At 36.3% G+C, this 21789-nt stretch overlaps 1 protein-coding gene and 1 long non-coding RNA gene across 10 annotated transcripts in view; one reads left to right on the top strand and one right to left on the bottom strand.

Annotated features, from left to right (window-relative positions):
• Positions 1-21789, top strand: part of LOC116166312 (homeobox protein abdominal-B) — a 441837-nt gene that overhangs the window by 395972 nt on the left and 24076 nt on the right. The window lies entirely within an intron of this gene.
• Positions 3828-4308, bottom strand: LOC116166319. The gene is made up of 3 exons (XR_004144306.1): positions 4157-4308; positions 4038-4108; positions 3828-3986 (listed from the first exon to the last, which is right to left on the bottom strand). It is a non-coding gene; the product is annotated as an uncharacterized LOC116166319 (long non-coding RNA).

Genomic DNA, 21789 nt, shown 5'->3' on the forward strand with positions numbered 1-21789 from the left:
TATTATTATTATTATTATTATTATTATTATTATTATTATTATTATTATTATTATTCTGGTCGGTGTATCTTGTGAGAACTCAGGTGTAGCCTGGTTAACTAATCGCACGGATAAAAATCAAGTAACGATTAGTGTCTGTGTCTGTGTCTGGTGAAGTTATGTAGCGTCCTAAAAAAAAACATAAATAAATAAATAAAATAAAAATAAAAAAAAATAAAAAATAAAAATTACTATTATTATTATTATTATTATAAAACATTAGTTTTTGATTTAAAATGTAATTTACTCACCTTGTAATTTCGTTACCAATTGGTAGCCTTGGCAAAGAGTTCTGTAAAACGAAAAGATAATGTAGACAAATTGTTGAAGAAATAAACTAAACAAGTATAGAAAACGAGCTCCTGGGTATCGCTATAGCATGTACAAAACCAAATTTTAAACCTGATTTAGGTTTGCTTTTATTTAAAGTGTATATGAATGAAATTTCATTTAATTGGCACTGCACATCATGCACAAAACCAAATTTTAAAACTGGCGTTACATTTGCTTTTATTCCAAATGACTATGTATCAAATTTCATTTAAATGCTTTCATAAATAAGAAAGTTTGCAATCCGGTTTGTAAATGGTCGAGATGCGAAAAGGGCACTGTGACTGTTGATCGATTAGGCTCAATTTTTGGAATTGCGTTTTATATGGCTAAAGCTATACGCATATTGAATTTCATGCAATTCGGTTCATAACTCACGGATATGTCAAAAGGGTCCTCCTTATTTTTTGGGCTACATTACCAATTAACGAACTCCAATCTACAAATTTGATAAAGAATCCACCTGCAAAATTTCATCGTAATCGGTCCATTCGTTTGTGAGTTATCGTGCTAACGGACGGACAGACACCGCAAAATTATAAACTCGCTGGGAGCTCGTTAATAAATGGATCAAACGAGAGGTAACAGAAGAATTAGATTCAGAGGTTATGTTTAGTATTGGTTCAGCATCACATGCGTTGTGACAAATGGTTACTAAAATCATGTTTCATATGAGCGGTAAAGCGGTAAACAAATTATTGTTCGTTCTAATGACAACTGTCATTCTTATTAAGAATGGGACGCGGAGCACAAAAGAAAATGAAACTCAAAACAGAAAACAATACTGTTTCTATGGAAACAACGGAAGAACCCAAGCTTGGTATTTTGACGTCTAAATTAAATTCAGAATTTTATAATGGCTTCTGCTATATAAAATAAAGTTTTGTATTATACACGACAATAAAGGGGAACTAACCATTTCGTTGTTAAAACATCTCTTCGTCGTTTGGTGTAATAAATAAACGTAGTTACTTGGTATCAAAGGAACGCAAGTCGTGCGGGGAATCAATATAGTCTAATGCACAAATATTTTTACGATAAGTTCAAAGACGTGTTTTCAAATATTTCTTTTTAAATGCATCTTGAAGTAAAAGCTATTTGATCAGAGGGCACATAAGTTTGTCTCATTTAATGTCATTTCCCATTTTCTCTAACTTAAGATAAAACAGAAGTTGAACCTTTAACCCATAAATTTTCTAACGAGAAGTTCAAAGTATAAAAGCTTGTATGCCTAAAGCGGCTCAAGCTTCACATTGTTATAAAGTTAAATGAATCGTTAAAAAAAATCTAAAATCAATATTGAAAATGTAAACGTGGACAGTTATTGCAAATTTACTGTACGTGGCCCGTGTTTGTGTTTGCACATGTACATATGAATCACTGAATTCCGTTCAAGCAAATAGAACAGTCAGGTACCGAGCACTTTGCATTGCTTACATTAAATTTTGATTTCATACCAGTTCAACTTATAGTATTGTAAATATTACCTACCTATGTGCCATATACATGTATATAGTAGGTAGAGAATCCTAACTGGAAGGCAAGTTTGTGAAGCAGGTTGGGACGTCATTTGCAAGCCAATTATTGGAACAAAGCTTGAAAGGATTTAATCTATCCATAAATTTGATAACTGCCTGAAATTTGTTAATTAATGTATATTCCCACCATTCGTAGGTTTTTCACAAATCATGAACTTGCTGAAATATTACATTTTGTTTGATTGTATTTGAATAAAATAATCGCGTGCAGAAATATTTATTATAACTAAAATTACATACAAATTACGGAAAACAAACATTATACCCTGGTGTCGAGCTCACAATTCAATTTCGCATGAAGGGAAATCGATATCATAAATTTATCAAATCAACAATACCATTTATGAAATGCATACATTTTGCATTATGGGTACGTACTACTTTCAAAATATTTGGCAGTAATATGTGTCAGACCATTTTATACACGATGATGATATCAGATTTTCAAGTGGACGAATTATTTCAAAATGGCGACTTTCAACTGTTTTATAAATGAAATGCCATCATTTTTTTATTATTGCAAAACCATTCTTTTTACGATAGTATTTCGTTTTTTTTTTTAAATTAAATTCTTTCCCTATCCAAAAGTAAACTAACAATTTAATCTAGTAGCGCTTGAATGTTTTACACTCGATGTTATTTTTGTCCAAATTGCAAGTAGCGTTATTGTTTATTTACTGTTTTTTTATGTCTATCGCTTTCCCAGATCCTTCAAGAACTAGAGAACAATGCTTTAACTCCAAGTTAAACTCGCTTTCAAGTAAATAGAGCTAAGCACAGTAAACAGGGCCAAGTACCAGAGACAATCACCAACAATTTGCGCAATTAGTCCCATGTGGAGCATTAATACTCAAGTATTTCACAGGTATGTCTTGAAAAGAAGCCGGAACATAAGAGGCCGACAGACAGACAGACAAATAGACAGACAGACAGACAAACCGACAGACTGACCGACAAATAGATCAACAGACATACCGACAGACAGGCCTTTCGGTCCATCCTGGAGGTTGAAGGACCTGAGAGGTCCACACCCACGACGGACGGACAAAGTGACCACAATAGCGCATTTTTCTATTTTTGTGGAAATGCACTAAAAATGCGCTATTGTGGCCACTTTGTCCGTCCGTCCGCTCTTTCGTTGAGACGCTACTAGTTCTTTATCTTAAGAGCTATTGTTCTACTTTTTTCGCTGTTTAGTTCGTTATGGTGTCGAGGCTTGCACCAACGAAGGAATTTTTTCTGCGTTTATTGCTAAAAAAGTTATTGTAAAAAAACCAAAAAAACCGTTTTTACATGTTTCCATACTTTTACACTTTTGCCGTTTATTAACACTCCTAGAGATCGTTTATAATTTTGTATTGCTGTCTGTCGTCTGTCTGTTGGTCTGTCCGTCAGTTCCTTTGTATGTCTATCTATCTGTCCATGTGAACGATAAATTTGTTTAGTAAATGTCCGATCGCTTTGACATCTCCGTTAGTTATGAACTGAATTGCATAGCTTTAGCCATATAATTCGCAATGCCAAAAGTTGAGTCGAATGAATTCAAAATTCACTGGTGCCCTTTTGCATCTCGGCCATTTATAAACCGAATTACAAACTTTTTTATTTATAAAAGTATTTGAATGAATTTTGATACATAGGCACTTGGAATAAATGAAAATCTAACGTTCGTTTCAAAATTTAGGTTAGAGCATGCGCAGTGTCAACTTTTTTATTTATGAAAGCATTGAAATGAAATTCTTCTTATAAACTGAAATTGAAGTAGCACCTCGAGTAGCACGTCAAAAATGGATTGCACATTTGCAACGCTATCTGTCATATTTGTGGCCGGAATTTTACGATTTTAACAGAAGTTGCAAATGTGAAATGAATGCAAGTGGAAATGCGCTTTTTGTAAATCGTTTACGATTACTTTTTAACTTCTTGGTGGGAATCCATGGTGGTAAAGCTCAAAACGGGGTCAGAAAGTAGACAGTTGAATAGGAATTTAACACACTAAACCTTCCCCATACTTCTTCATTAAAAAATTGTGAATAAAATCACATAGCGACTATAGTTTCGACCTAAGTCATTTTCAAGCTGTAGGAAAATTGTAACTAATAACGAGTAACAATCTTGAAATATACATACCTTAAAATTTAAAACATCAACAACAGAAAATAGGAAATTGAAAGTACAGAAGTTACATTTTTATCAGTATGCTGGAAAGAACATGTGTTAACCACTAGTTGAACATAATTAATACTTACAGGAAAAAATTTTTCCAATATAAAACAGTTGGTGTTAGGACATAGAAAAGTGGAACAAAATTAACATAGTCATGATATATCGACGATTAATTAATTAATTCATGCCATTAGAAAATGGACGCAGCCATCTTGTACAAATATAGTCAACGACTTAACTCGAAAGGTAACGAAAGGGGAAAGGTTAAAGAAGGAAATAAAAAGCGGGAAATTTAAAAAACAACAAGGTTAAACAGGGCCGGATTAGGTAACGGGACGAAGTGAGAAGAAAGGTGAAAGAATGCAACATAGCTTGCATTAGGCTATTGTTATTTAATTATACTAAAATTTTTTGGGGCCAAACTACCCAGTGCCTGCTGATGGCAGATGTCGGGGGGTTTTTTAACTTGAGGGCACACTTATCTTCCCGCGAGTCCCGACATCTGCCATCAGCAGGCACTGGGTAGTTTGGCCCCAAAAAATTTTAGTATAATTAAATAACAATAGCCTAATGCAAGCTATGTTGCATTCTTTCACCTTTCTTCTCACTTCGTCCCGTTACCTAATCCGGCCCTGTTTAACCTTGTTGTTTTTTAAATTTCCCGCTTTTTATTTCCTTCTTTAACCTTTCCCCTTTCGTTACCTTTCGAGTTAAGTCGTTGACTATATTTGTACAAGATGGCTGCGTCCATTTTCTAATGGCATGAATTAATTAATTAATCGTCGATATATCATGACTGTTAATTTTGTTCCACTTTTCTATGTCCTAACACCAACTGTTTTATATTGAAAAAATTTTTTCCTGTAAGTATTAATTATGTTCAACTAGTGGTTAACACATGTTCTTTCCAGCATACTGATAAAAATGTAACTTCTGTACTTTCAATTTCCTATTTTCTGTTGTTGATGTTTTAAATTTCAAGGTATGTATATTTCAAGATTGTTACTCGTTATTAGTTACAATTTTCCTACAGCTTGAAAATGACTTAGGTCGAAACTATAGTCGCTATGTGATTTTATTCACAATTTTTTAATAAAGAAGTATGGGGAAGGTTTAGTGTGTTAAATTCCTATTCAACTGATTACTTTTTAATTTGTTCGGTGTTTAGTATCGTTGCATTAATGCACAGCGTGTTTCTTTCTCCGAGAACGTTCGATTCTTTTTCACACTGTTGTTCAGTTTTCAATTCAGTTTCGCTATCAACACTCGTTACACAATTATTGTCGACGTAAAAGCTGCGTAAAAATTTGGACACCACAGCCTGGTTAGATGATTCCTTATCGACAAACTTTTGTAATGGGATTTTATAACTGCTCCCAACAAAAAAGGACTGCTAGATACTCCGAAAACAACAAGTGCATGTCTCTATATTCAACTATTTCTGCAGCTCGCGGATCGGATCACCAAAGGAACTTTTAAATTATTTCGATCCCTTTTAGGGCAAAAATGCTGTCGATATTGCTCCAACAATTTTTTTTATGTCCAAATGCATTTTGGGAATCAATTCTATCAAATTCGGTTCGTTTCTTGGCATACGATTAACAAAATAGAGTTCTCAGTTTTCTCCGATGCATTGAATACCTACTGGTCGCAATGTAGTGATGCTATCTTCTTTTACTACGTGCCGATGCGCCAGATAATGCCCTTCTTGATTGAGACATTGTTTTGGAACAAGTTCAATAATCCCTTCTTTAGACTAACCTTGCAAAACGTTGTAATAGTCCAACAAGGGATTTTCCAATTGTAAGCGAAAATAATCTTTTCTCTGCATATCTTCTATTGGACGATAGCGGCAAATGATCTTTAGTCCAAGGGACTTCTACCTCATTACTAGCAGCCTTCTTCAATCAAGTTGGCAATATCACGATCTTGAATTAATAGAGAAACAACATTTAAAGTTATAACATTTCGTTCGGAAGTAGTTACAGTCAATTTTCCCCTAAACGTCCATCCCAATAAAGGCTCTAGTGCTACTAGCCCATTGTACTGCACAATCTACGCAGTCAACAAGCTACCAGCTATGTCAGCTCCTATGATGCTTAGAACAACATTGACACTTAAGCTGGACTTGGCACTGTATGGCCCCATTTCAAACAATTAAAACAGCTGTTCTTGTGTAGAGCTACCTTCTGGCGTTCATCCAAAGACATGGACCGAGCTTTTTCGCCGTTGACGCTAGAGTGGTTACCATCAAGAAGACACAAATCTTACCGTTCGGTTTAGTTATCCGAATCCCATTGCCATCGCCCATCGGAACAATATGTTGCCCTTTCTTCGATTTTTCTGCTTTACTCGCATTAATTTTCTCCGAGGATCTCTCGCTTTCATTCACCAAACCAAAACCATTTGCCGCTAGAGGGCGTACGATTCATGGTTAAGTAGAAAAATGACCTTTTTCCTAAAATTTACCCAACAATCATCGCAAAGTTGTATTAATTTTGCATCATTTTTATGCAGCACATATTGCTCTTGTCGCCCTCGAGAATATAAACATCACTTTTATGCCCTTAATGCATAAATAACTATTACAGTGTGGTTAAGTGCAAGAAAAGGTATATGGACAGTAATTAATGCTTAGATGAATGCAAATCTCATTGAAATATTCTCGTTCACATGAAATAAAACCACCATAAAGAACTTTCTTCTGGCTTATGTCAAGTTTTTGAGAACAATGTGAGGACGTCACGACGCGACGCGACGTGGCGGTAAAAATAGTTCTTCATTGATCGAAATTTTATTGTAAAATGAAAAAAATAATCCACCGCTTTATAGCGATATGTTACCCGCTTCACGTAAGTGCATTTTCTTCTACGCCTTTCCGGAAAGCAATCAATCGCTTACACATTAACCGATGCTAACCTAGACCTACTTTTTCGACGCGCCGGAGTTCGCATTAAGGTCAAAATAAAAATAAAAACTTCCGAAAGTTTGAGGCAGTCTATGATTAGTGATCGAAGCGGTGAGATTGTTAAGTAAATATAATGTTGCGACGTATAGATAATATCAAATGAGGTCATAGTTCAATTCATTAAATCACTTCAGGAATAAAACAAGCACGCTCATGCAATTCTTGCATTAGATTTACAAACTATACCTGATGAATAAAGCTACTAATGATTTTTTTCTCAAAACAAATTTCCTACATAAATCATAATTGTGAGTGCTGTCGGATTTTGTAGTAAAACTAATTGCCCCTTTTAGCGGGATTGGTGGTTGGCATGAATTAAAAGCATATCAATTATTTAATATTGCTCGAACTAAATGACCACATTACATTCTATTTTTAAAGCACTGGATCAAATTTTTCATCGTTTGAAAATCATAAAATAAACTATATAACTGAAATTTATTTCGCAATTTGTAAATTTCTTTTTGATTAAGTTGGCACCCTTAATCGAGACAACCGTCGCTCACTTTGCCAAAATCGTGCTCCAAGTCTTATTTTCTATGCCGATGTGCCGCTTTTGGTTTCGGAGAATAATTTTTGTTGAGTTAACGTACATTTTGCCCGGAAAAAAATAAATTCTAACTTTAAAATACCATTGATTAGAAGCCTTCACTATCCTGACTGTTTTCCACGGACTAGTAGAAATTACGGGAAATATTCATCCCATTTGAAACGTCCCGAACAAAAAAGTCAATACTTCCTCAACTTCTTTTCATTGATGTGCGAAATTTCAGCCATTTGAGAGCATGCGACAATTCTCCAAATTATCAGTCCAGTTATACATTTGTTACTTTGTTCATCAGTTATTGGAATCAGTTGTTGCATTGGGTGTAATTAGAATTACGCGTAAGGGAATGGAAATACCAGATCAATTTTCAGTATGGGGCGTTTCTTATTATCACCCAGAACTACCTGGGAATGTTGAGATATTCTGCTATTGTGTTTCCGGTACCCATTTAATTCTCCGCTTCGATCAACCCGGAAATTTAAACTCTAGTCGAATCATCGGTACAGGGATCATCTAATAATTAGTGGATTTGAAACATTCATTTCTCCACTTCTGATATTATCTTTATCGATCTGATAAATGATGGATATTACCTTTTAGTTTAGTTAAGAGTATTATAGTAAATCTTGTTCCGTTTAGGTACAAATCAATTCGAAGTGGGGACCACTCTTTTGGCACAGTCCGAGCACACAAACCGCCGTTTGAAATGTTGTCCTTACTTTTTCAAAAGCTTTCGAGTTGCTTTGCTCAAGGGAGTCCAGGAGGGAGTCATTGCTCAGATGAGTTATCATGAGTTCAGGAGTAGGTATTAAATTATAATTTTCCGCTCATATTACTTGGAGTCTTTGTGCTATTTACACTTTGCTAACAATGATCTTTTTGATTAATATAAGGTTATAGTTTTAACTAAAACAAGCATCTTAATAGAGATGGATGGATATAAAAATTGAAAAAAATTCTGCATCGACTGGGAATCGAACTCGGGCCGCCCGCGTGGCAGTTACCACACTACGGTTTGACGAACGACGACGACGGCTAACATCTTAATAGATAGAGATAAATAAAAGTTGGAGTAGAATTTAGATTTTAACAAAGGTACAAATATCGCATATAATAAAATAGTCGATGACGTCATATATCAAATTTGGAACACCCTGTATACAATTATTACATCAAAAAGAGCGCTTTTTAAATTGCTAATCGACGGATCCGTGCGTACTTCCTAACACACCTCTATTTCATTTTTATTGAATTTATCCGTTATTAGATCACAACCATGTAGTGTAGGTATACTCGACGTTGAGATAAAACGCCTAAATCTCCGTACAATCTGCGCATGCGAAAGAAACGTTAAAGTTCAAAGTTGCAATTTGTTATTAATTAAAATGTAGGTTAGGTTATTGTTTTCATCACAGGCTATTATAATGAATAAACATATTCGTAATGTACATTTAAACTCGCAGACTTTTGAGATTGTTATACCAAGAGCCATGTTTCGCTGCAGCAGTATAAAATCCGAAAAGGACAGTATAAGTAAGCCCCGCGTTCACAAATCGTAACCCAAGACATTTCAAATACCTACGAATCGCTCATAAACCGGACCGCTACTAGGGTGATAAAACTGGAACGCTCCTACTGGCATAAGTATACAAATTTGCTCTCCTACCGCTTCCAATAGGACAGTCCGGTTGTAGAACAACCGACACAAACAGGCCGTCAAGTAACTGCATTGTTAGCGCACCACATCAACGGACCGAGACTCACCGCGAGCAAGACGGAATGGGCCATATCAAAACCAGGCTGTATAAGACCATTAGTTTTTCAATCATTATACAGTTTACTCCCTTCTTCATAGGTTCGCATATAGGACTTTCCCGACCGAGTGTTTTCGAAGGAGTAGGAAGGGAAAACACATGTAATTCAGTGTGTGCTCTTAAAAAAAGAAAATACTGTTATATAGTTTTGTAGTAGGGAGAGTTCCAAAGACAGAAGAAATTAAGGGTACGGTGTTGCAGTTTTCCAGTTTTTAACGATTTACAACAATCATTGTTTAAGGCTTTGCGGTCTATGTAGGTCTCGTAATATTCGTTTTTTGTAATTAAGAACGAAATAATAATTGACGACTTTGCGGAAACTTTGCCTCACAATAGAAAGTATGTAATTCTTTTTCCGTTCTGAAGTCGACCTAATTCTCCGCTTAAAGGGACCTTGTTGGAATACTTTCAAAGTTATTAATATAGTTTTGATTAGTTATAGACATTGTTTTATAATTTATACTTATAGCTGTGCTTATAGTATCCGACATAATTTTTAAGTGTAGTGTGAGTTCAAATCTCTGATTCGTGGAAAAGGGTCAGCGTTTCGACATTGTTTCCACTTTCGTCAAAAGTGCTGAAATGATATTCAGAAAGTTGCATCAATTGCCATTCCTAGAAACAATGTAAAGTTTATTGAAAATTAAACCTTCCACTAATGCAATGAATATATTATCATTCACATTTCTGATTTTGGAAGGTATTTTTGGTTATCGAATAATTCTGTTTGTTTTAATCTTTTATTCAAAATCATATATGTAATATGTCAATTATCAACTGTTTTGAAGTTTGGAAGTGAGCAATTGTTTGACATACTTTGCCAACTCGTCGAGGTCGGCAAAGTACTTCCCGACCTGCACGCCAATGCCGACTTGATTTAAATGTTATGCTGATACTGGTGGAATTTGTTATACCTACTGATGCCTATTTAAAACAGATTGTGAACAATAGTACATTATATATCAAGTACAGTATTATTGCCTGAGCACCAAGATTACATCTCGACTCGAGGCGCTTGCGCCGAGGGGTGTAAGGTGCGAAGGCAATAATAGACTTCTCTACCGTGGTATATATACTATTTTTTTCACTACTAACACTTGAAATACTCTAAATTAACATATTATATTGATAAGAAAGTGAACGGTTGGACAGAATTTTTTGTTTATTAATTTAACATGTCGATCAAGTACGTAGAAGTACAAGTCAAACAGGCCGTATTTTGTTCTGTCATTGAGATATTTTCAAAGAGTAATTTCGTTCGAATTTTTTCAAAATAATTTTAGGTATGTAATTTCTCTGGAAATGGCGGATGGTGGCAATTATTCATTTTAAAGAACTTGTCTAAACGTTTATTGAGCGAAATTTCGGGTTGGATTTTTCTAAAAGTGACAGCGTGACAGTTCTCATTATTAACGAGTCCTAGCGAGTTTATAATTTTGCGGTGTCTGTTCGTCCGTCCGTTAGCACGATAACTCATAAACGAATGGACCGATTACGATGAAATTTTGCAGGTGGATTCTTTATCATATTTATAGATCGCAGTTCGTGAATGCAATGTAGACCAAAAAATAAAGTAGGCCCTTTTGACATCTGCGTTAGTTATGAACCGAATTGCATGAAACTCAATATGCGCATAGCTTTAGCCATATAAAACACATATTTAAATGAAATAAATTTGATACATCAATCGTAATCGTATATTATGTTTATTTTTCAATCATGCCATATTTAATTTCTGTAATTGTTCTGTAATTGGATGTATAAAACATCTGTTGAACAATAAATCATTATTATTATTATAGCCACTTGGAATAAAAGCAAATTTAACGCCAGTTTCAAAACTTCGTTTGCGCATGCGCAGTGCCAACTTTCTTATTTATGGAGGGATTTAAATCAAACTTGATACATAGCCACTTGGAATAAAAGTAAATTTAACGCCAGTTTCAAAATTTCGTTTTGCGCATGCGTAGTGCCAACTTACTTATTTATGGAGGGATTTAAATGAAATTTTATACATATACACTTTAAATAAAAGCAAAACTAACATCAGATTTAAAATTTGGTTTTGAACATGTTATAGCCATACCCAGGAGCTCGTTTGCTATATTTGTTTAATTTATTGACCACTGGTTAATAATGTCCACATTATTAACCACTTTGAACAACTCCCGAGAAAGCCTACTTTACAAGTGCAAAAAAGGTTAATAATTATGTCATCAGACGCTAGTAGTGAAAAAAATGTGCCAAATTCTTGACAGAAAAGCTTCCTAGCGTTCTTCACCGTTTAACGGTTTTTTTTTTACTTTTGTTTGTGTTTATTACTAATACTTATTACCAATAATTCATTTATTATCTAGTCAGTAAACACAAAGCTCCTTATTCAATTCAATCGGCACGTAAGAATAAGAATGACATTTTACAACTTATCCCTTAACATGGCACTGCACCCTCATTAAGTGATCAATGACCTTCTTTTTTTGTCGGCGGTCTGGTGCAGATGTTATTATAGATGGGTCAGGTTCTACTTTTCTTTACGGTATATTAACTAAGATATCTGTGATATTAATTAATTAATCATTCTAAAAACTGCAGTATTTATACATGTACACAGATATCGAGTTGCTGGGTATACTTCTATACAAAGTTACACGTACGGAAAATCACCTCTCTCCATCCACATCCATATGGGTCAAGCTTTACAAAAAACTTGGGTGACAGTCTATCATGACCTGCACTCAGCGGCACAATGACGTCATACACAAAAATTACAAATGTTTACGTAAAACGACTTTATTTCGACAAGGTGTGGTCCTAGCCTGTTTTGTCTTATTATCAAAAATGTTGGTCATTAAAAAATGAATAAATTTGTTTATTACTCAAAATTTGATATTACGCAGGATTTCGGAGATATGTGATCGGACATTAGACGATGTTACAAAAAATTTAGTATTTTCTTTTATTACTGCAATAAACAAAGTGTAAATATAGTTGATAAAAATTGTTTTCCTCTTCTACGTTCTGCTTGTGAAAGGATTTTTACAGTCCATAGTTTTTTTACTTCTACATTTACAAAACCAAAAAACCAAAAACTGAATTTTTTGCAGACTAATGATAGGTACAGCCAATGACTATGGCAGTATTTCCTTTTTAAATTTTTTCTCTAATGATAAGATAATAAGATAATCATCAGTCTGTAAAAAAATCAGCTTCATTCATCCAACCGTAACCTAGTTATATCCGTAGAAAGTTCGTGAAAAACCGACTAAGAATTGTTTTTTTACGGAGCTATCAAATGTTCGCGATTTTTTAAAATATTTTTTTAAGAGCTATTATCAACGTTTTCATTAGGTGTATAACTTTTTTCTCGAAAAACAACCATTTAGAATTGGTACCGCAAGAAGTACCCGCAGCGCCTTAAGTAATATGACCTGAGGCTATAGACGGTCGATTTTTGCATACTCGGATAGGGCAAAATGGAACTTCATCGGTTAAAATTTTGATCATTCTCGTTCAGTGGATTTCGAGCTAGCTCCCCTACTAAAAGATAATGCGAAAACAGGTTGATATTACCTGTATTACACAGTGTAGTATAAGGCACGTAATAAATGCCCTTTTATCATTCCGCTAGTGGGTGCTAGATTTTCAATGGTCCTTGAAGACCTTGGTGATATTGATATCGTCACAGTTCATCCATGGTATTGCAAAACGTACCAGTAGTACCTCCTTTCTGCAACACTCGCACTAAAAAATTTTACACTTCTTGCACCCTCCTCAGTAGTCTTTCCAAACTGGGTAAGGTAGTCTTATGGGTTATTTTTAAGAACAGCGGCTTTTGTTCCAAGTTTGCTTGTAAATCTCGTAACTGCATGGAAAGCAGGAAGAGCGTTACAGAAACTTGGCCCACAATTTTCAGCCAGCGTGTGCACCGGTACATATCGAGTAGTGTCACTTACACTCATTCTCACCCATAGTTCCTATAAAAAATTTATATAAAATAATCAAATGACCAGGACTTATTCCTTCATGCCATGGAAGCTAAAAGTTTTCCAGTGAAATGCACATAAACGGGTTAAACTAGATACGCCTTATCAAGCTGTAGCGGTACAACTTGAAATTAGCAGTTCTCTTACACTGTGTAATATTTACGTTCCCAATAATACTTATGATGTCCAAGAGATTGGTAAAATCGTAGATCAGCTTCCGGCACCTTTTATTCTAGTTGGGGATTTTAACTCTCACAGCACCGTTTGGGGCTCCCGCTCAGACGATGCTCGTGGCAGGGAGTTGTTGGATCTGATCGAGGATAAAAATTTAAGCTTGTTGAATGATGATTCAGCTACGTTCTTTAATGTGAGATCCGGTACTTTCGATTCCATCGATATATCGGTATGTTCACCGGCGATACATGCAAGCGTAAAATGGGAAGTGGAAAGTGATCTGCATCATAGCGACCATTTTCCCATAATTATTACCTTGCAAGGCAGGAACACTCCTGTGAGAACGATAGCCAAATTTAAAATGCAACAAGCAAATTGGGAACTTTTCACACGGCTGCTCGTCCCGCCAAGCCAGGTAAATCTCCATACGCTAACCTCATCTATTTTAAATGCCGCCGAGGCCAGCATTCCAAGATCTAAACCTGGCAATATAAGGAAGATGGTTCCGTGGTGGTCACCTGAAATAAAAGAAAAAATTTTATTAAAGAAAAGAGCAATAAATAGGTTCCGTCGCCATCCTACAATGGAGAATTTAATCGAATTTAAAAAACGAAGATCCGAGTGTCGCCGGCGGATATTAGAGGCACAAAGAAACTCATGGCAAAGATACGTTTCCACCATCACACCGGAGACAACCACTGGCGAAGTCTGGAAGAAGGTAGGAGCAATATCCGGTAAAATCGGTTGCGCTTATCCCAGATTTCTGCGTAACTCAGATGGGGTAGTTACCAACAACCTGCAGGAAATAAGTAACATTATTGCGGATCAATTCTATAAAGTTAGCAGTTCACTCAATTATCCTCGTACTTTTCTAGAGGCTAAAATCGAGAAAGAATTGACACCTATAAACTTTGATACCGATGAAACTCTAGATGATAACCTACCTTTTAACCTAGAAGATCTAGATGAAGCAATCCGTAACACCAAGTCATGTTCACCGGGAGGAGATGGTATCCATAACCAGATGCTTCGTCACTGTAGTGCTGAAATGAAAGAGATCATCTTAAAATTCTTTAATACCTGCTGGATCGAATCAACTTACCCTTCTGAATGGAAACAGGCAGTTGTAGTCCCTATACCGAAGCCGGGAAAAGACCCGCTGTTAGCACAACACTACCGTCCAATAAGTTTGACCTCTTGTCTAGGCAAACTGTTGGAAAAGATGGTAAACGGGAGGTTGCAAACGTTCCTCGAACGTAACAATATATACGTCCCATATCAAACCGGTTTTCGGAAGGGACGATCAACTATTGACCATCTGGTCAAGTTGAGCGATCGTATTCTGAATACGTTCGACAGTGGCGAGCACCTGGTTGGGGTCTTCTTTGACATCAAGGGTGCATACGACATGACTTGGAGGTATGGTATACTACAAAATATGTTCAAATATAATCTACGAGGGAATCTGCCAAAGTTTATACAATCTTTTGTGGAAAATAGGAAATTTGTCGTACGAGTTGGCGACGCTTATTCAAACGAGCACGTTTTAGAGAATGGGGTGCCGCAGGGCTCCACACTTAGCTGTTCCCTGTTTGGCATTGCCATCAACGAGATAGCTCGAGGTGTTGCTGACGAAATCGGAAAATGTTTATACGTCGACGACCTGACGATTTTTTGTGCAGATAAGACCGTCGGTATTATAACACGTAAATTACAAGTGGCGATAAATCAAATATGTAATAATGCCAACGTTGTTGGGTTTGTGTTATCAGAGGAGAAAACGAAGGTTGCACATTTTTGTCGACTTCGCAAACCCCATTATGACCCGGTTTTATTTATGAATGACCGCATAATAAGCGTGGTCCAAGAGGTCAAGTTCCTGGGTCTAACGTTCGATAGAGAGCTACGCTGGTCCGCGCATATACAGAACGTTGCTACTACATGTAGAAAGTCCCTGAATGTCATCCGAGTCTTAGCTCACCACAAGTGGGGAGCGCATCCCAAGACGCTGCTAGACCTATATAAAGGTCTCATACTATCAAGGATCGACTACGGATGTTCTGTGTATTCTACATGTAGTAGTAATACGTTGCTTGGCAAGCTGGACAGAATACAGAATCTTGCCATAAGATACTCCCTTGGAGCCTTTCCGACCAGTCCCGTCGAGTCACTATACGTTGAGGCAAACATTCTTCCTCTAGCTCTTCGAAGAAAGCAGATCGTGGTAAATTATTACCTCAAAGTGTCGATGGATGGTAATCATCCGAATTACCATCTGCTAAGAAACGTAACCACGCGCGCCCGTCTGTATAGATGTAGGTCCTTAGGAGAAAGAGCTAGAGAGGAGTTTGCATATCTACAACTGGAATATGCCGACATTGTAGACATGACTATAACAGCACGACGTGGGGTTGTGAAAGCGCGTGTGTATGAACGCTGGAATGGACAGTGGGCGGAGTCTGATGCCTTTCTGAAAAGGGTCAAAGCTGAAATAGGGCCTTTGTTTCCTTTAGGCATGGCTCGTCTGGCCTTAACGAGACTATTCAGACTTCGACTCGGTCACAGTGCTCTGACCCACGGATTTCTGTTGGCGGGTGATGATCGGCCACAATGTGACCACTGTGGAGTGGATTTGTCTTTGGAACACATAATATGCGTTTGCCCGGAATATAGGAATGCGCGAGATCTTAACAAAATAAGTGATACTTGGGCGGAAAATCTTAATACCAAGGACAAATGCCTAAATACTCTAAGGTTTATTAGTAGCATTGGTTTTAATGATAAACTGTAATATTTATATTATGTTGACGGTTTGTTTTGTGTGTAATTGAAAGGCAAATGGCCTTAGAAGCCGAGCCTAAGGTGGGGTTTTAGTGGGTATACCTGTTAGGAAAGCCCCACACTACTCCGGAAATTTTCCTTCCGGAGTGTGCTTAAGGAGCATTTCCCCACCTACCAAAAAAAAAAAAAAAAATAATAATAATAATAATAATAATAATGCGATTAGTTAACCAGGCTAGACCTGAGTTCTCACAAGAAACCCCCACCATAATAATAAATAATAATAATAATAATAATAATAATAATAATAATAATAATAATAATAATAATAATAATCAGCTGCTCCCTGTTTGGTATTGCCATTAATGAAATAGCCATGGGTGTCGCTGAGGAAGTGGAGAAATGTCTCTATGTCGATGATTTGATGATTTGTTGTACAGGTAAAACGGTTGGTGAAATAACTCGTAAACTGCAAGTGGCAATAAACAAAATCCTAGAGAATGCTAATGCTGTAGGATATGTGCTGTCCGAAGAGAAGACAAAATGTGTCCATTTCTGTCGACTCCGAAGACCACATTACGATCCAGTTTTGTTTATGAACGATCAAAGCATTAATGTCGTACGAAATATAAAATTTTTAGGTTTAACGTATGATAGCGAGCTAAGATGGACGAAACATATAGAGAACCTAGTAACATCCTGCCGAAAATCTTTAAACATCTTAAGGGTGCTCGCTCATCATAAATGGGGAGCCCACCCTAAAACAATGCTCGACATATACAAAGCCCTGATACGATCACGTATAGACTACGGGTCACATGTCTATTCCACTTGTAGTGCTACATTGTTGGGACAGATCGATAAAATCCAAAATTTAGCAATAAGGTATTCACTTGGTGCCTTCCCAACAAGCCCAACTGTGTCGCTCCACGTTGAATCGAATATTCCACCTCTTTCCATTAGGAGAAAGCAAATAGTGGCCAATTATTACGCGAAAGTTGCGGTTGATAGCAATCATCCGAACTATCATGGAATGGTCGAAATAATGGAAGGTGCACGCTTAGCTCGATGTCGATCGTTGGGGGTGAGAGCTAAAGAAATTATGGGTGAATTGAACCTGACAGACGAAAACATGTCTGATTTATCAAAAAACGCGCGTCGATCCATAATCAAGTCTAGAACATGGAGTAACTGGAATGAGCAATGGAGAGAATCGGAAGCGTTCTTAAAGAAGTTCAAGGGGGATGTGGGTCCGATGTTTCTACCAAATAGGGAAAGGTATATACTAGGAAAAATATATCGGCTCAGGTTAGGACATACCTCCATCACTCACTCATTTCTTTTGGTTAATGAGAATCCCCCTCAATGCGAGCGGTGTTTAGTAAACCTAACTGTAGTCCATTTACTGTGCGAGTGTCCAAAATATAACGCAGAGAGACAGCGGTATAATGTGAGAGAAGATATTGTAGAAAACCTGACAAGTGAATGTCAATGTAAAAATACTATAAACTATTTGAAAAGTACTAATCTATTAACTAAAATCTAAACTACAATATTCTTACCAATAAAATGGCAAATGACCATAGCAGTCAACGCCTCAGGAGGGGTTTTAGTGGGTATACCTGGTATCAGGGAGCCCCACACTTTGTGCGTAATGCATTTCCCCTCCTGAAGAAAAAAAAAAAAAAAAAAAAAAAAAAAAATAATAATAATAATAATAATAATAATAATAATACTCTTTATTCCGTCGACTTGTTACAGTATGGAATGCGTCTAACATCTATTATAAAACATACAATACAGAAAATTGCTATTTAACATATAAGTGTATATATAACAGTACTTGTAGTGCAGCGGGGAGAGCCGCGAAATCGTTCAAAAAATTTTTTCGGAGTAGAAAGAATTGGGACCCACACCATTTTGTTCAGAAATGTTTGAACCTTCAGAATCTCGCTTTACGACATTTTCCCGTGGTCCTGACAAAAGTTATAGGCCGCTAAAGTTGAACTTTACTCATTTTCGCGCGCGCGACTAGTGCCACCGAAAGTATTTATTTTCTCAGCAACTAAGCGATATACATCAATAATTCCTTTTGTAAAATGAAAGTACATTTATAGCAGAATCTAAAGCATTCAATTTACCTACCTTGTTATGCACAGTTTTTAGAAAAATGACCGTCAACTTCCAAAATTCGTGTAGCAGATGAAAAGTGCGCACTTTGAACTCTCATAACTTTTTATTTCACGATATCGATTTCCAATATTTATAGCTCATTCGATGCTCCAAAGCATTGTGATTATTTTATTTTCTATAACATTACCGTGAATTTTTCATAATAAAAAAGTTACGGTCATTTAAGTAAAAACCTACCGACCTCGCCGAGTCGGTAATCGCGAGTGAGACGGAGAGGGAAGGATAGTCAGCAGCGTTCGCTAAACAAGGAGCGATGTAAGAGATTTTACTTTACTAAGAAATTTCTCTCCGAATACCAAAACTAGCTATTTAGGCCGTTTAGTTTACAAATGCATTCCGCCGAGTTGCATTGTAAAATCTCAAACAATTCATTAACTCCATGTATCTCAGTTCTTTGGTGAAATATATAGGTACAAATAAGTACCTTTCCCTGTAAATTTTGGGGGTTACTCCACATTAGGTATCTCTTGTGCTGTGCTGTATATTGCAAGATCAGCAGTAACAACGGTATGATTTTGTCCCAAAGATTTAGGCTTGTTTTTTGATTTCACTAGACGATTCATTCATTCATTCATTCATTTTTATTTAATTCCTTCGACAAATAACATTTGTATGGAACAAGTCAATATAACATTAATTAAACAAACGAACAGTTAAACAAACAAACAATTAAATATTGGAAGATATAAAAAATTCTTGTATGTTGTAGAAACACCCATTGACTAGATAATCGTACAATTTCTTTTTAAATTTTTTCCATGTAAGGCAAGTTCGATGGTTAGGATGGTATTGTAGCTCGCTGCTGGAGAATTCAAAAACGGCATAGGTATATTATATTGAATGGTAGATACCGGAACTTACTTAGGAGGATTATCAGCAGGTACTTAGGCTGTTAAAGTCAGTTATCTGGTCGTTATCTAGTGATAGGTAAACGAGGAATTTGGATTTCTTCTGTCGATGTATCTCGCTTTTGAAAAAAGACTGTGCGTTGAATTTTTTTCGTCTGTTTCCACAGAATATAGCCTACTTATTCTCATTCTGTGACGGTTTCCTCGTTGATGTCGAAGTTATTAATGGTCGCTGTGATAAAATTATCATTTTTTATTTGACAAATTTTTGTGAAATGTAGGTAGACACCCTTAGCAGAACATGTAATATTGACGTTTACTGTACTTGTTATGCCACTGTCGGAGAACATTTTCTGACCCGAAAGACCAATTTGCAAATGAGTCAGAGTGTAACTTTTGTTTGAAAAATGACCTTAAGAAAAACTGTTCAATAATTTTGTTCCGTAAGTATGTACCTAGACAACAAACTTCGTGGAATTTTGTCAATTTTCGTTGTCCGGCCAAGAATTGCAGTGGAATTATTTTTTTCGAATTTTCAAAAACTAATTTCAGATTCAAAAACCACCAGATACCAAATTTCGTCGAAATCAACATTTTTTCGCACCCCTATTGAGGGGTGTGTCCTTTTGCGGTAGGAATTTTGAAAAATTATTTGCAAAACCGGAAAGGGCATACAGCAAAACCTATTCAAAGACTTACCACCAGTCTCTGTAACTGTTGCTGAGAAAAAAAGAAACTTTACCACTTTTTTGAGGGTGGCTCCTAAACGAATACATGGATTTTTTTTTTGGTGTTTGGATCCATCGTTCCTCGAAATGGGGGTTGAAATATATTGTGTGATCAAAACTCTCTAAACCTTCCCCATATAGTTTTTATTCGTTGAAGTTTTTAAAAATAAAAGCGACTATAGTTTCGGCGTACTGCCATCATCAGGCGATGTGAAATTTAACAGGAAAACGGTAAGTTACAAACGTTGAAGACGAATAAGACGAACATGTTGTTTTTTAATTATTAACTGGCCGAAGCCAAGTGAAAAAACCTGAAGGGTGGTTAAACCGGAAAGGTTGTCCTAAGTTTCAAAACGAATTATTATCAAGCCTTGTTAAGTTAAGACAACCAACCGGAGGGTTGAATTATTACATTAAAAGTTGAAAGTTGAATTTAACACATTTCAAAAGAACCGGGGGGAAAAAATAAACTCATAAAAGTTTTGAACCTATTGAGATGACGACATATTTAAATTATTTAAGTTAAGTTTAAATTCGAGATCATGCAGACGGCATGTCTAGAAATGATTGACCACCAGGTTTACCTATCACTAGATAACGACCAGATAACTGACTTTAACAGCCTAAGTACCTGCTGATAATCCTCCTAAGTAAGTTCCGGTATCTACCATTCAATATAATATACCTATGCCGTTTTTGAATTCTCCACCAGCGAGCTACAATACCATCCTAACCATCGTCTAGTGAAATCAAAAAAACAAGCCTGAATCTTTGGGACAAAATCATACCGTTGTTACTGCTGATCTTGCAATATACAGCACAGCACAAGAGATACCTGATGTGGAGTAACCCCCAAAATTTACAGGGAAAGGTACCTATTTGTACCTATATATTTCACCAAAGAACTGAGATACATGGAGTTAATGAATTGTTTGAGATTTTACAATGCAACTCGGCGGAATGCATTTGTAAACTAAACGGCCTAAATAGCTAGTTTTGGTATTCGGAGAGAAATTTCTTAGTAAAGTAAAATCTCTTAAGCATCGCTCCTTGTTTAGCGAACGCTGCTGACTATCCTTCCCTCTCCGTCTCACTCGCGATTACCGACTCGGCGAGGTCGGTAGGTTTTTACTTAAATGACCGTAACTTTTTTATTATGAAAAATTCACGGTAATGTTATAGAAAATAAAATAATCACAATGCTTTGGAGCATCGAATGAGCTATAAATATTGGAAATCGATATCGTGAAATAAAAAGTTATGAGAGTTCAAAGTGCGCACTTTTCATCTGCTACACGAATTTTGGAAGTTGACGGTCATTTTTCTAAAAACTGTCCATAACAAGGTAGGTAAATTGAATGCTTTAGATTCTGCTATAAATGTACTTTCATTTTACAAAAGGAATTATTGATGTATATCGCTTAGTTGCTGAGAAAATAAATACTTTCGGTGGTCTAGTCGCGCGCGCGAAAATGAGTAAATTTCAACTTTAGCGGCCTATAACTTTTGTCAGGACCACGGGAAAATGTCGTAAAGCGAGATTCTGAAGGTTCAAACATTTCTGAACAAAATGGTGTGGGTCCCAATTCTTTCTACTCCGAAAAAAAAAACTACCTCAAATAAGCGAGTTAGCGCCGGCTCTCCGCTGCACTATTGTACACAGATCACAAACTTATATCA

The sequence above is a fragment of the Photinus pyralis genome, unplaced genomic scaffold (assembly GCF_008802855.1).
Source record: "Photinus pyralis isolate 1611_PpyrPB1 unplaced genomic scaffold, Ppyr1.3 Ppyr1.4_LG3b, whole genome shotgun sequence".
Taxonomy (NCBI): domain Eukaryota; kingdom Metazoa; phylum Arthropoda; class Insecta; order Coleoptera; family Lampyridae; genus Photinus; species Photinus pyralis.